We start from the raw sequence: 15,786 nt of genomic DNA on the forward strand, positions 1-15,786 counted from the left end.
ATTTATATTTTTAAAGATATCTTCACCATCTATGTATAAAATAACCAACTTGAAGTCCAAGTAAATGCTTGTGTCTCAGGTTTTCAGAACTGAAGTTTTATTTTCCTACTCGTGGTAATGGGCATTTCTGAGATTTCCTATTTATTTTCTGATATCTCAGTATAGTATCTTTTGTATTGCCTACAACTTCTTTAACATCCATAACGCTTTGGGGATGTTATTCAGATGAGTAAATAAATCTACCTCTTCAGATTTTTCTTTCCTTGAAAAAGTCAATGTTTTGAATGCAGCCCTTTGTGGAAATGGTGTCTCTTAAATTTCTCATCTCTAAAACACCACCCATTTGTCTATTTGGAATTCTTTAAAGAGAAAAGGTAATCCATTTTGTTATTAATAGTCAGTATTGATTTTGAATATTTATGACCAAGGGTTCACTATAGGTGCTTTAAAAAATAAACTCAGAAAATCAATAATTTACCCTCAAGTTAATGAAATAAAAGAAAAGGTTCTGAAAGACTCAATTTACATGGACTCTGCATTGAGAATAATGGTCTCACGAATTTAGCTCAGTCAAATCCTGCTCTACAGCTGCTATCATCTTTAATGTATATTTTTGCATTGTCTAAGATATGGCCATACTGCAGAGTAAGGTAAAATACAGTACCGGGTACAAAATAGAGATTCAAAACACTTGTTTAATGGCTGTATGGACCATGCAGTAAATCAGTTCTTTCTTCCTTCCTTTCTTTCTTTTCTTTCTTTCTTCTTCCTTTCTTTCTTTTTCTTTTTCTTTTTCTTTCTTTCTTTCTTTCTTTCTTTCTTTCTTTCTTTCTTTCTTTCTCTCTCTCTCTCTTTCTTTCTTTCTTTCTTTCTTTCTTTCTTTCTTTCTTCTCTCTCTCTCTCTCTCCCTCCCTCCTTCCCTCCTTCCCTCCTTTCCATCTCTCTCCCTCTCTTTCTTTCCTTCTTTCATTAACAAAAATGGAGCATATATTATGGAAGTGGCTGAGAACACAGATTCTGGAGTGAGAGTGCCTGGGTTCGAACCAGCTCTGCCTCTTGCCAGCTGTGTGAGTCAGGGCAAATTACTTAACCTCTCAGTGTCCCAGTTTTTCCCTCTGTAAAATGGAGAAACTGTAACTACTGCTAATACCAAACTTTTTAAGCTTTATAAGGAATAACATATTTATTAAGAATTTAGTTGGTGGGGCGCCTGGGTGGCGCAGTCGGTTAAGCGTCCGACTTCAGCCAGGTCACGATCTCGCGGTCCGTGAGTTCGAGCCCCGCATCAGGCTCTGGGCTGATGGCTTGGAGCCTGGAGCCTGTTTCCGATTCTGTGTCTCCCTCTCTCTCTGCCCCTCCCCCGTTCATGCTCTGTCTCTCTCTGTCCCAAAAATAAATAAAAAACGTTGAAAAAAAAATTAAAAAAAAAAAAAAAAGAATTTAGTTGGGGCACCTGAGTGACTCAGTCAGTTAAGCGTCTAACTTTGACTCAGGTCATGATCTCACGGTTCGTGGGTTTGAGTCCCGCATCAGGCTCTGTGCTGACAGCTTGGAGCCTGGAGCCTGCTTTGGATTCTGTGTCACTCTGTCTCTCTCTGCCCCTCCCCTACTCACACTCTTTCTCTCTCTCTTTCTCTCTCTCTCTCAAAAATAAATAAACATTAAAAAATTAAGAAAAAAAGAATTTAGAGCAAATCTGGGTACACTGTAAGTGTCTTATGAGTATTTGATCAATAAGTAGATAAATAAGGATAAGTAGGTGATAAAATTCCCAGCACAGAGAATAGAGCAAGGCAAGGTCTTTGTTCATAATATATTCAAAATATTCAGATATTATTCTAGCCTGGAAATGCCTAACATGCATAAAATCCCCTTTTAATTGGATGGAAGTTTAGGTTTTGAGCTCAAGAAGATGATATTTACCATATTAGCAAGCATTATCCCTTCAAATCAACATAGCTTCTCTTTATTCTTGTGGGCAAAATTATGAAATCATTGCAATATATGTTTATTATTCGTAGTATATTCTTATTTTATTTTTAAAAAGTTTTTTAACGCTTATTTATTTTTGAGAGAGGGAGAGAGGGAGAGAGAAGGCGAGTGGTGTAGGGACAGAAAGAGGGAGACAGAGGATCCAAAGCAGGTTCCGTGTTGTGAGCATAAAGCCCAGCACAGAGCTTGAACTCCTGACTGTGAGATAATGACCTGAGCCAAAGTCAAGAGTCGCTTAACCGACAGAGCCACCCAGGTGCCCCAGTATCTTCTTACTTTATAATCACTCTTCATTGAAAGGAGAACTAATCTAATGTCAGGTTATCACACTTTTTAGCTGATATTCTAGTTATCAGATTTGTAGGTCTGTGAATGATTTTCACTGCGTCTCCTCCGCCAGGCATAGTTAGCTTTTAAGCCCTTTTCAATAATGATAAACTCAAAGCACTTCTTTCCTTTAAGACACTTTTAGTTAGTGCCAGATAGATGATTTGGGGGTGCAGTGAAAGTGTCCCTGAATACTTAATATATAAATTCTGTGCTCCACATCCTGTTAGTCCCAAATGTCTGTTGATTCTGAATCAGCAATGTTTTTCCATTTCTATCTCCATCCCCAACACGACTGCTTTAGTTCCTGGCCTCATCATTTACTACTAGAAATTCTGAGAAGTTTCCTTCCTTGCTTCCTAGCTTGCTTGTTCCTTTCCCTATATCTCATTATCTGCACTGCATTTAGAATGAGCTTTCCAAATAACATCCCTGATCGCCCTACTCTCATGCTCAAAAATCCAATAGCATCGCATTGCCTCAGCAGAAATCCCAACCCTGTTGCCCATGACACTCACCTGGGCGAACTCTGCCTCTGAAGATGTTGATTCAGTATGAATTTGGTGAGCTCAGACTCTCACCCTGGGAATTTTGATGAAGCCTCTCCATGGACCAATGTTTGAGAGCCACCAGCCAGAAGAAAAAGGCAAAGTACACAAACCCTCTCCAGACTTGTCCTTGTCCTTTCTCCCTCCACTCCCGCATGCCTACTCCCATCTAGTTGGAGTCTTTACCTCCATACCTTGCAGGTGCTTCACTGCTGGTTTGGTATTGAACTCCCCTTGGTGACTACTGGTGATGGCTCTGGAACAGTGGGTAGCCTCTTCTGCAGTATTCTCAAACACTCTGCCTCCCTTGCATTTCATATTTTCTTACTTTTATCATTAGAAGAATTGGTAACACAAGGAGTGCTGGAATAATGGAGTTAAGAGATGTACAGTTCAATTGGGCAAAAGTAATTCAGTGCAATAAATCCCATTTTCTGCTTCAGTCTATTGGAGAACACTAAAGATAGTTACAGTACAAAGCACCCTCCTCCCAAGTTTTTCTCTTTCCAGTTTTCTTACAACCCACCTGCCATAACACCTTTCTTTTCCAAACTTCCTGGAGAGTCTTCGACATAACCTGCTGCATTTGACTTTTATCATCCTCATCCCTCTTTTTTCCTTATGATTTTGCAACTTGAAAGTTTTAGAGAGCAATAGCACTTCCCTTAGAAGGCTGAGAAGGTCAGAGAACCTCAACTGTGGTCGTCTGTAGTGTATGAGCGTTGTGCCCGGTGGTTATGGAGAGGGGAGATTTGGCAACAATTGTACAGAATCCTGCCTCTCCCATTTCACCTTGGGTACCTTAAGATTAACAATGACATCTTAGTGATTGCGATTTCTCTGTGCAAACACATATCTCAAAACACATTAAAATAATAGGTGACTAGTGTGTTTTGAATATGTATTGTGTCCACTTCTCAAAATTGCACTAAGGAAAATCTAACTTATTTTCTTTATAATAATACAGAACTGATAAGATCGGAAGGTATTTTGTCTCCTCCCTGTTAAAATTTTCTCTTCTCACTACCCTCAAAAGAAAAGGTTTCCTTTGCCCTTGTATACCAATTCCTATAGCTATGTCACAACTTACTCCAACCTTAATGATATAAGCAATGGTTTCTACGTTTGCAAATTCTTCAGGAGAGGTATTCAGGAAGCACTTGACAGGGCAGTTCTCACTGGGGTTATGTTATGGAAGTCAGAGGGCTACTGTCTGAAGGCTCTACTGGGGCTGAGGACCCACTTTCCTGGGATGTTCACTGAATGCCTATCCACAGGGTAGCTTGGGTACCCTCGCCACACGGCATCTGGATTCCTCTAGATTGTGTAATCAAGAAGCCAAAGCAGAAGCTGCGATGCCTTTTATGACCTATCGTCAGAAGTCACACATTGTCACTTCTGCCCCATTCATTCAGTCATGCAGGGCCAGTCTTGGTTCATTTTGAGGCAGGACTATACAAGGTCATAAGATATTGGAGGTGTGGATCACTGAGGGTTATTAGGGAGGCTGGCCACTCTTTTCTGCAAGACGAATTGTGGATTAGCTGCTGTCGTAAGAGTTAGAGAGCAGGAAGTATTGAAAAGCATGATGTTTTATAGCTGGAAAAGATGGAGACCTTATGGTCTAATCAAGTATTCTTGAGTCACAGATCTAGAAGTGGTTTTAAGAATTAGCGAATTCGGCCATTTAGGTCACAGATAAGGAAAGAGAGGCTCAGCAAGGACGTTTGTGTCAGAGCTGAGACAAGTGGCCAGAACTTTTGTATCCCAAGCCAATAAAGGATCAAATGAAGACAGCAGGAAAGCAAGCAAACTCTCTAGGAATATCTGAGAAGGAAAACTGCAACGTGTTCTTTTGATGTTTAAACATAATCTGAATTTGAGTCAACATTATAAATTGCATAATTTTTATGACTGCCATGCAGCATGGTTGTGACTTTGCTTGTCGGTAAAGTGTGCCACACACTAATTTATGTGGGCTTTATTTGCTTGCAACATTATGTTCTTTTGACATGTTCCTAATTGTGCTATTTGCTGATCATACAATGCAGTCATTTGCTGAGAAATTAAAATTAAATGAAACATTATCTGTTCGCTTATCTCATAAAAACTAGAAACATATTAAAAGAAAACTTGAAACTTTAAACTAAGATATAGAGTATTAGAAAGATTTTTTAAATTGGTTAAATAAATTAATCATTGACACTAAGCAAAATCTTAGCAGTCAATTAGAAATCAAATTGTCCAAAATAGAATGTCCCGAATCCTGTTTTTCCTTGCCTAGAAGTTAAGTCCAGATAAATTTTATTTATTAGTGTAGTTTCTTTCAATAATGAAGTTCTTTTACCTACTCTAATGGCCACAGACAAATCTATTTTTAAACTATAGCCATTCCTTCATTATTTTGACAACTTGAATTGAATATCACAAGTTACAGAGTGCAACTGCTTTATAGACTTTCTTTGCAATTGGAATACAAGACAAATAAAAGTAGACATAAAAAGGGTCATTTGATTTTGAAAGTTTTATGGCTGCGGTTACAGATCGGCATACATAGGGATAAAAATACTGGGCCTTGCATTAGTTCCCCCATATATTTTGCTTTGGCTCCTTAAGAGAATAGGATGTGACAGGGGAGAAATATAAATTTTCAATTTGTTTTTTCTTTGGAGAAAAACCCACCTTATTTCTATGACCTAGGAGAGCACTGTGCTTGAATGGGACAATGTACCGATGCTGAGGTTAACTCTGTGCAGTTTTTGGGCATGGCCTGGGCAGCTAATGTTCCTTCTACCCACGTCATTAAGTGTTTCTCTATGAGGTTTTATCTTTCATTTTTGAAATGAAAATAGGTATAGCCAGGTAACTACTTAATCTACTTTTCTTCATTAAACATATACATAGACTATTTTAAATATAATTTTCCTGTAGTTGTGATTCTAATAATGAACTGTTGTTACCAGACATTCAGCTAAATGTTAAATCTAGCAGGACCTATGCAGAGTCCCAATGTGAATAATCATTTAATTTAGATTATTGATTACCCTTGTATTTTAAAAGCATCTTACATAAAATGTTAAAATTATATCTTCCATATCTACTATTTAATGACCTGAACTTCTGTGCACTAGTCTCCTGTTATTCTGTAAGCAAACCGTGTGAGTTTTCTGTGTAATTGAAGGGCTAGAGAATACTCTTTCTGTCTGAAGGCAGAAAAGGTTGAAGGTTGAAAATATCAGTGTTTTCAAGGTGAAGGAAATAACAATAAGAAAAATTAGCACTTTAAATTAAACTCCTGTTTTGGTTGAGGCCTGTGCATAAGACAATTTTAGCACAGAGGTTTTGTAAAGCTCATAATGGGCAAGGGTGAAAAAAAAAAAAGTGAGAATAATTAATCTTTAGATAAAATCTCTAATGGAAAAAATACATACTCAACAAGAAAATTAAAATCATGTTACATATTTTTTATATCTCTGTAATTCTAATATAAACTTTATTTCTTATCTCCGATTTTAATGATTTCTGTTTAATTTTGGTTTCTTTGTCATTGCACACTGCTTAGCATCAGTTTGATGCAAGTTCAGCAAATAATAAGCAAATTACAAAAAAATGTTTTTTTGTTGTCGTCGTAATGTAATTCTGATGCTCATTTTGTAAAATCTCCAAATGCCCTCTTCATGCCTCTTTTCCATGCTTTATTTCTTTCCCTCCTTCCGTGTTTGCTTTGGCTTACAAACTTGTTCCTGCCAAATGAGTGAGTTGAAATGGGAACATTAATTTTTATGCGTGGAAGCGTGTCAGCTACAATGGGAGGGAAGGGGTGGTGAAGAAGGAGGAGTCGGGTGGAACAAAAACAAGCCAGCAGATATATTCCACCAGACTGTGACGTTACAAGGAAAAGCTCAGGCAATCATAATGTCATGTACGCTTTTTATTAAAGATGCCAGTGGACAGGGGTTACAATAATCTTCTCAAAAATCCAATCTCTTGGCTTGAAACCTTGTTCTCAACATTAAGCCATTTAGGCTGTTCACCTAACTTACAATGATCCTTGTTTCAAAGACCTATTATTAAGATATGCCAGCAAGGCACTTAAAACTAGACAACAAATGTAGGAAGACAGAAAACATTAAGATGACAAGAGTACTGATTTTCCTGTAGTACCCTTAAAGTTCTTTACAGCCTCTAGTGGATTAAACAAACTGTCTATTTTGGTTCTTCCAGCAGTTTCCATAGGTCATTCTATGATCCGGAAAGTTTGTCTGCTTCACCTTCTGCTGGTTGGCATTCCAGTCTGGTGAGATTCCCTGAGAGTGTGATAGCCACGATCGGGTCCTGGAGAGAGTACACTCTTCGGAGCTCGAAATCTTGGGTGGTAAGCCTGGGCTTCAAATATTATTCCATGTGGGGGTATGAACACATCCCTTAACCACTCTGACTCTGTTTCTTATCTGTCTAAAAGGTGGATAATAATACTAATCATAAAGTTATCTCTCCAATCTCCGTATTTACAAGATTTTGAAGTCTATCAGTAATAGTGATGATGATAATAATAAGTAGCATGATGTTTACCAAGGTAATTTATCAACCCTAAAGCACCAGCCAGCACAGGCATGGTTGTCTAGCCCATTACCCCAGCAACATTGCCCACCATTTTGTGGTGTTCACACATAAGGCTAGAAATACGCCTGCTTGAGTGTAAACTCTTCTAAGGCAGGGTCTATGTTTTCCTTACTCCTGATGCCATGCATACAACTCATTGCCAGGCATTTAACAGGTGATCAGTAATGTTTGCTGAATGACCACCTAAATGAATATGATAGGTAATCATGTGAAGGGCAAATAGTTTTGCATTCTATACTCTCCGGAATAAAACTATACTAGCACTAGGATGTTATAGGATGACAAATAGTGATTCAATGTAAGAAAGATGAAAATTAAACCTCAGAGAAATCCAAAAATGCAACAGGGTACTTTTTAAAATAATGTCTTTTGATCACAGTTTTTCTTAGTGGAGGTTATTGGAACCATGAGGAAAAACTAGAAAATAACAAGAAATGACAAAATTCAGGGACTCCAAACAATGTCTTTTATGCTCTGTATCCATCACGGGTTGGCAGAGATGCTTTGGCCATTTGAGTCCCCTGGACCCAGACTGATTGAACAACCATCATCTTGAATGCTGCCCAATCATCATGGCTGAGAGAAAAGGAATGCACTATAGAAATTTGTGAATGGGCAACTAAATGCTGCAGCCTGTGAGCGACACATTATTTCTATTTTACAACTGATTGGCAAGGACTAGACATTTGACTCCAAACATAAAGAGATCAGGAAATACAATCCCACACTGTATGCAGATGATAGCAATATTAGTGACCACTGTATACACCCAATCAATGGATAGGGATGTTGTAAAGAGAATTACGTAGGACTTACGAGGGCGGCTGAATTATGAGAAATGTCAATTCTTGATTGGATGATTTTGCAAATGCATATGTTTTTCCAACCCCTCTGTAGTGTCTGCAAGCTTTGTTTTCATTTAGCAAATCACGTACATTGCGCTTGTACTTCCAGACCAGTGAGTTCTAAATACACCTATGTTCAACTGCTTTCTAGAATTATTTTTTTTTTTTTAATTTTTTTTTCAACGTTTATTTATTTTTGGGACAGAGAGAGACAGAGCATGAACGGGGGAGGGGCAGAGAGAGAGGGAGACACAGAATCGGAAACAGGCTCCAGGCTCTGAGCCATCAGCCCAGAGCCTGACGCGGGGCTCGAACTCACGGACCGCGAGATCGTGACCTGGCTGAAGTCGGACGCTTAACCGACTGCGCCACCCAGGCGCCCCTAGAATTATTGACTTGTATTTGTGTCTGTTACCCTTTTCTGGGTTGTTTTCTATTTGGGAGACTTTGCCAAATACTGATTGTCATATATTATCATGATTTCATAGATTTCACTATAGAAATGTATACCAGCAACACTGTTTTGAATAGGCATACTTGAAGACAACTTCTCATTGTAAGGCAATTTCTCAATGGCTATAATGACAACTATTTCTTGGAAGACTAGAGTGTACCTTTAAGAGAGGTTTACATTACATGGACACCCATTGCGATGGAAAACTGAAATTCCAGGCAAGATGATGGGAAAGTGCAGGCTTCTAAGATAGCAACCTAGGGAGCCATTTTCATAACAGATCGCTATTTGTGGTGCCATATTCTTGCTTTCTAATATACCGTGCATCAGCATGGGTCTGTCTGTACATGATAAACAGAGGCAGATTTTTGTGGCTTAATGAGTTGTTTTTCGAAGGCTACAAAGTTAAAGTGAAGCTAGGTACTGCCCTGGATAGAGTAGAAATCCCATGGTCAATGCACGGAATCTAGTGTTCTAGTTAATATGTAGTTCTTTCTTCGGCACTGTTGTTTGATGATTGTGTGTGTGTGCATGTGCGTGTGCCTGTGTGCTGTGTGTGTGTGTGTGTGTGTGTGTGTGTGTGTGTGTGTGTGCAGCAGGGGGATTACTGATCATGAAAAACCCATAGTAAAATCAGGTTTCAAAAACTCTTCTTTATTAAATATGAGATTTGTAATGGTGTTGCAAGGAAACCAAAGGGGGCACAAGGGGGCACAGTGGCACAGAATGGTAAAGTGCCTTTTATAAGAATCCTCACAAATACTGAGTTTGGCCATAATGGCAGGTAAATCAGTCCTCCTAAGCATATCTCAACATATGGTGGCTCTTGTGTATTATTTTGTGTAAAATGTTGTGGTTATCTTGGCTTGGGGCACTGGAGTGATTACAGGGTTCTACCCTCCCATTTTTGCTTACTGGTCTTTAGTGAGAAAACTTAACAGCCATTTGCCTAGGCTACTCTGAATGAGAAGCAATTTTTCTCCTCTGCCTTGCTGAATGATAATGAGGTGATGAGTGTGTTCCTCTCGGAAAGACGTGCTGACCTATCCATGCTGGAAGTTTGATGTGTTTAGCAGCCACTATCATGAGACTGTGGAGGAGGTAGGGCAAGACAGTATCTTTGGGGTGACTAAAAATACAGATGCCAAGGATGTACAGTGGAACTTGTCTGGATAGTTCCCTTAAGTGACTGTCATGTGAGGAAGGAATGTGTCAGAAGCGCCATCTCATCCTAAGCGAAGTATGTCACAACTGATAGGAAAGGACATCACTGCCTAATGGCTCTGGTTGAAGCAGAGCAGTACTCTGGAATTCTCCAAATGGTAAAGAATGACTGAGTTTGAAGCCAGCCTCTCTCAGGTGTATTTGTATCTCTCAACCAGAGAAAATAGAATTCTTTTTTGAAATTTATTTCAGATGCAGATAAGACTCGGAAGAAACACATGTGAAGTCCTTATTGGCCCAGTTTACTCGTCATCTTACTCCGATGTGTGACTTTATTATGCCAAATCATATGGCTGCGTAATTATAGTATAATTGAAAAATTTCAAGCCACTGTGACTGAAGAAAAAGCAGGATATGATAGTAAAATAGGTCACAAGTAGTTAATTCAGAATGTGGAGAGCCAGATATAAATGCCTAGCTGTGCAGTTTAACATACTTTGTACTCATACACAAGTAACTCTGAACGTACGGTTTTCACTCCACTTTATTTTTAAAAAGTCCCACATAATCCATTAAAACTTTTACTGCAAAGATCGTGTGAGCTACATAGTGTAAGCATATCCATGTACACCTCGCTCGTAACATAACGTGTGAGGACTTTGTGCAGCTAAAAAGCACCACGCTTACTTTTTCATGTTTTATTTGTTAGTTTTATCTTGTGCCTTATTTGTTTGTTCCCCCACCAAACTCCTAAAGGTCCCCAGACATATTTTGACCTTTTATTAGGCTTATGTACTTAATGAATACTCGAATATCTGTGAAGAAGATACAAGATCTCACGGCAGACTATGTTTTAGTATCTTTCAGAAAGTAGACTTTGAACCTGGCAGACGGTACTACTAGTAAAGGAGTAGTTCTTCTTAGGATGCAAATCCCTCTTAGCTCAAGAATTATTGACCCACAAGATGTATAATGGCCCCTTAGTTTATTATATCCAGTCCACTGCCACACAGGCATGCTTAGCCTTTGTGCTTTTGAGAGTTCAGCAAAGAACACTGATGTAAGCCCACTCCAGAGCTAAACGCAATCATTAGGTCACGATTCTTGTTTCTCTATCTCCCCAGCACCCTTCAGAGTATCCTGTTGTAATAATCCACATTGCACATACATGTCATTGAATTCAGGTCACAATTCAGGCAACTGCTCTGGAATACCAACAAGAAGCATCACTCAACAAGAGAATATGTCTTTATTCTGCACAGAGGATACAGACACGCCATGCTTTAGTCCACGCGACATGCAGGGCTTCTGAATACCAATGCTGTCTGCTAGGAAAAGAACTTCTTCAGCTACAAGAAGCCCAACCTTTCAGGGATGGGAATCCTTAAAATAAAAGCTAGAGGCCCAGAGCTACAAATGTGTTGATGTACAATTAATTCTAGCGGCATACAGTTAAGAAATAAGGTTTCTTTGTGGTTCAGCAACATAATCACACGTGGAGCATTGCCTATAAATCACAGGCACTTGTCATTCCTGCTAATTGGTGAACTAACCCATTAACGAGTCTCTTAAATGTTACACGATTTAGATATGTGAGCAGAGATATCGGTTATATTAGGAAATCCTGAAATTTGTATTACTTGTAAACAAAGAGCAGAGCAAAATATCTGCCTGGGGGTTGCTTGCGGTATTTCATTTCAAACTAAAGGAGGGCATTTGCTTTAGTCAATACCAACTCCCACCCATAACTATAAAAGCCTTGAATTGCGCAGGCTACAGGGTGTCATACTAGAGTGTTGTCAGCATTGAACAAAAGTCCTAAGCACATAATTCAGAGCAACTGATACAATAGTAAGTAGAGTTTTAAACAAAGGCAAATGCATTGGGCAGAGTCTTTTGAGCTATGTATTTTGAATAAAAAGCTAAACTTTGTACAGCTTGACTATAAAACCTTTCAATGAATTTTATGTCATTTTGAAGACAAAGAAAAGCACCACTCGAGAAGGCTGATTAATTGAATTGCTATTTATTGTGCATGCCAACAGTGATGGAAATATACTTACCAATACACTTTTTAGCCACACAAAATGGACACCATCTAATCCAAAGGAGAGAATCGGGGAGGCACAAAAGCACTGTTGAATGTCTTCTGACGATGGTTCAGTGAGTGAAATGTAAAGCCAGGATTTACAAATATTACACAAGTGAACACTGTTACTGCACTCAGGCTGAAAAATCCTGTTCAAATCCAATAAGTGGTTTAAGATGTGCAAATAGAGGCTTCTGCAGGGAGTCAGGCATTAGAAGCCACCTGGAGCATGTGCTAGAGATTGTATCCATCAATACAGCAGCTGGGCTGAAATTATAAAGAGAGCTGCTTTTCATCACGCTTGTTTTAATGCATACATTTCTCCTGTCACTGGCACCCCAGGAAAACTACTAAGCACAAAAATGAATGGTGCCCATTACCTGATATTCATACTTGTGACAACAGAGGAAAGAATCACAACACAACAGTAAGCAAAAAAATTGATATCCAAATTATTTTTAAGTTGCTGCAGTAGGAGAAAATCTTGAAAACCAATTGGCAATATTTTAATAGGAGAAGTGGAGAGGGAAGCATGGTCATTTCGTATTTGATCATCAACGGTCCTGTCCTCAGGTGATATGGACAGGCTCTACGATTCTTTCCAAAGCAGGGTCACATTTTCAACGACATTTTGTACTTACAAAGGGGGAATGGTGTCCTCTCTAATGTGAGACTTAATGTAAAATGCTGGTTCAAGAAATTATGAGGAGACTATCGTTGGATCCCACCCATGCCAGTGTTAGAGACAGGGACCGTATTCCCTGAAACAGTTCTGTAAATGTTGGGCTGATGGACTGGTGCTCAGACCTTTCTAGCATTTTACGTGACTCGTAACTGAGTACAAGTGCCAGCTATTGCCTAATTGTGCTTTCATAATGATGGTACAGTCTATACATAACATACTATTAAACTGATGTCTTTGGGACAACACGGAAACAGCCTTAGTAATAGCTCGTTACTAAAAGGGCAAAACAAATCAATGTAACAAAAAGAGATCAGTGGTTGCTTCAGGTCTGGGGTGAAGATGAGGTTGACCTGAAAGAGGCACGTGAGAAGTTTTGGGGGCTATAAAAATGTGCTGTATCTTTGTCGTTACAGTGGTTACACAGGTGCGTGCACTTATCAAAGCTCATTGACCTGTGCTATTAAGATGGATGCATTTCATTGTACATAAATAATACCTCGACAAAGTTGATTTTTTGGAAAGCATCAGTATCAGAATGATCATTCCAGTATACTATGGTTTGATAATAGAAGTGATATTTTCTATAACCAACCTTAATCTTCTCTTTCTCTTGTAATTTGTTGACCGTTTATGAACTCGCATTTCCCTTTGAAAGATGACTTACCCATTTGTTGAGGTTGTTGAGATTTACTCAAGAGTTAAACCTCTCCCCACATTGGATTGGTTTGGATGAGTTAATCAAGACAACAGGTTGTGGGGTGCCTGGGTGGCTCAGTTGGTTGAGCGTCCAATTCCAACTCAGGTCATGATCTCACAGTTTGTGAGTTTGAGCTCCATACGGGGTTCGCTGCTGTAAGACTGTCAGCACAGACCCTGCTTCGGATCTTCTGTACCCCTCTCTCTGCCTCCCCCCCACCCACCGCTTGTGCTCTCCTAAAAATAAAATGAAAACAAAAAAAGTAGGTCTTGACTTAACATTTAAGACTCTAAAATAGCTTGATGTGATTTTTTTTTTCCTCCCACAGAGTAGTGTGTGGTTTAGAGAGGAGACTGGTACAGTAGTTCAGGGAAAGGCATGTCTTTAGGTGTGATGGAAACAATGATGAACGGGAATATTAAGAGGCCTAATATCTCCCTACACCACTTCCATTAATCTCAGTGAACAACCGTGGGTCACTCTGCCTTCCCAAGACTCAGTGTCTTCACCTGTAACTTAAAGCCTTTGCAACTAAACTGTAATTTTCAAGCTTATTTGATTTTATTGGCAGAATTCTTATTTCAAACAACATATTTGACAGAACCACAATGAATAAAATAGGTAAGAGTAGAGGTGTATTGGTCGAATTAGAGGGTGGGGGACAGAGGCTGCCACTTTGTATATTGCCTGCTACTTGCAAATACACAGGCACCTTGTCGGAGACCTGCGTTTTCTCAGAGAAGTGTGAAAAACATGGTTATTCACTCCCGTTCCAATTTTAATATTTTAGGAGTCTATTGAGAAAAATGCCCCAGGGGCACCTGGGTGGCTCAGTCAGTTAAGCAACTGACTGTTGGTTTCAGTTCAGGTCATGATATCACAGTTGGTGAGTTAGAGCCCTGAATTAGGTTCTGCTCTGACAGCGCAGGGCCTGTTTGGGATTCTCGGTCCTCGGTCTCCTTCTCTCTCTGCCTCTCTCCCACTTGGGCATGCATGCGAGTGCGCGCCCGCACACACACACACACACACACACACACACACACACACACACACTTTCTCTCTTTAAGAATAAAGAAAGACGGGGCGCCTGGGTGGCGCAGTCGGTTAAGCGTCCGACTTCAGCCAGGTCACGATCTCGCGGTCCGTGAGTTCGAGCCCCGCGTCAGGCTCTGGGCTGACGGCTCAGAGCCTGGAGCCTGTTTCCGATTCTGTGTCTCCCTCTCTCTCTGCCCTTTCCCCGTTCGTGCTCTGTCTCTCTCTGTCCCAAAAATAAATAAACGTTGGGAAAAAAAAATTCTTTAAAAATAAAGAAAGAAACTTAACAAAAAAAAAAAAAAAAGAAAGAAAAAGAATAATACCCCAAAGGTTAATGGTTTGTCTTTGTTTAAGTTTTTAAATTTTTGCTTAACAGTAAAAGATCACAAATTTGTTTTAGGGAAAACAATTTCAGATTTAACAAGTAAAAAAAAAAAAGTTGTTCCACATTATATTTTTATTTTCCTATACACCTTTTGGACAGTTATGATTATAGTGTATGATGTAAAAATTTTCTTTGTCCATAATATCATCACATTAGCACTTTCATACAAATTATTTAAAACTGTCCCCCTGATATTCTTTGGATTAATTTATTATCTCTCTCTGGTTAGATATTGTTTGCATATTTGCTTTTCAGCTTAGAGTAATACTTCACTGAAATCTAAAATTTATGCATAAAGCTATTTACCTATATCATGTACATAAAATACATAGTTTACTAAATTGCTTTCTGAAAATCTGTACCCATTCATTCCCACCAATAGATATAAGGATCTAAATATTCTTTAAGTCATTAAGAGATGAACAGGTATTCTTACTTATTTTACTCATGCCTAACCCCGGAGCATCTATAAATCATGTTCGTGAAATTGATTCTCATTTTGGAAGCATCTGAGATGGTTCACAGTCTACATATAGGTCAAATATTTCACGGGCAAAAAAATTCTTGGGGGGCATCTTCAAGCAAAACCAAGTACCTTAGAATGTTTCCCATTCATCGTGCACTTATGGAGACACATGGTTAGGCACATCATGGTTCATCACCATTGAAAAGTTCATAGTCTAGTTAGGATTAAAAAGGTACATGATTTAACAGCAAGATCTCTTAGTAGCTCATAAGAGGATCTAGGGAATAGTTCTCCAGGACAGTTGGAGTAGCCTTTCTATAAAATAACAGTTGCGTTGTGTTTTTAATATTTAACCGGATGGATCCTGGAGAGGGGAATTAGATATGGTAGGTAAAATAGTTGGTTGGAGAGACTAGCATTATATGGAAAGGTGAAAAGTCATAAAAATCTGTAGCATGGTTGAAGATGGATGCTGA

At 39.0% G+C, this 15,786-nt stretch overlaps 1 protein-coding gene across 8 annotated transcripts in view; it reads left to right on the plus strand.

Moving 5' to 3' along the window:
• Positions 1-15,786, plus strand: part of TRIQK (triple QxxK/R motif containing) — a 280,870-nt gene that overhangs the window by 193,436 nt on the left and 71,648 nt on the right. The gene's annotated exons all lie outside the window — the stretch shown is intronic.

This window comes from Puma concolor, chromosome F2 (assembly GCF_028749965.1).
Source record: "Puma concolor isolate L17-30 chromosome F2, mPumCon1.1.hap2, whole genome shotgun sequence".
Classification (NCBI taxonomy): Eukaryota; Metazoa; Chordata; class Mammalia; order Carnivora; family Felidae; genus Puma; species Puma concolor.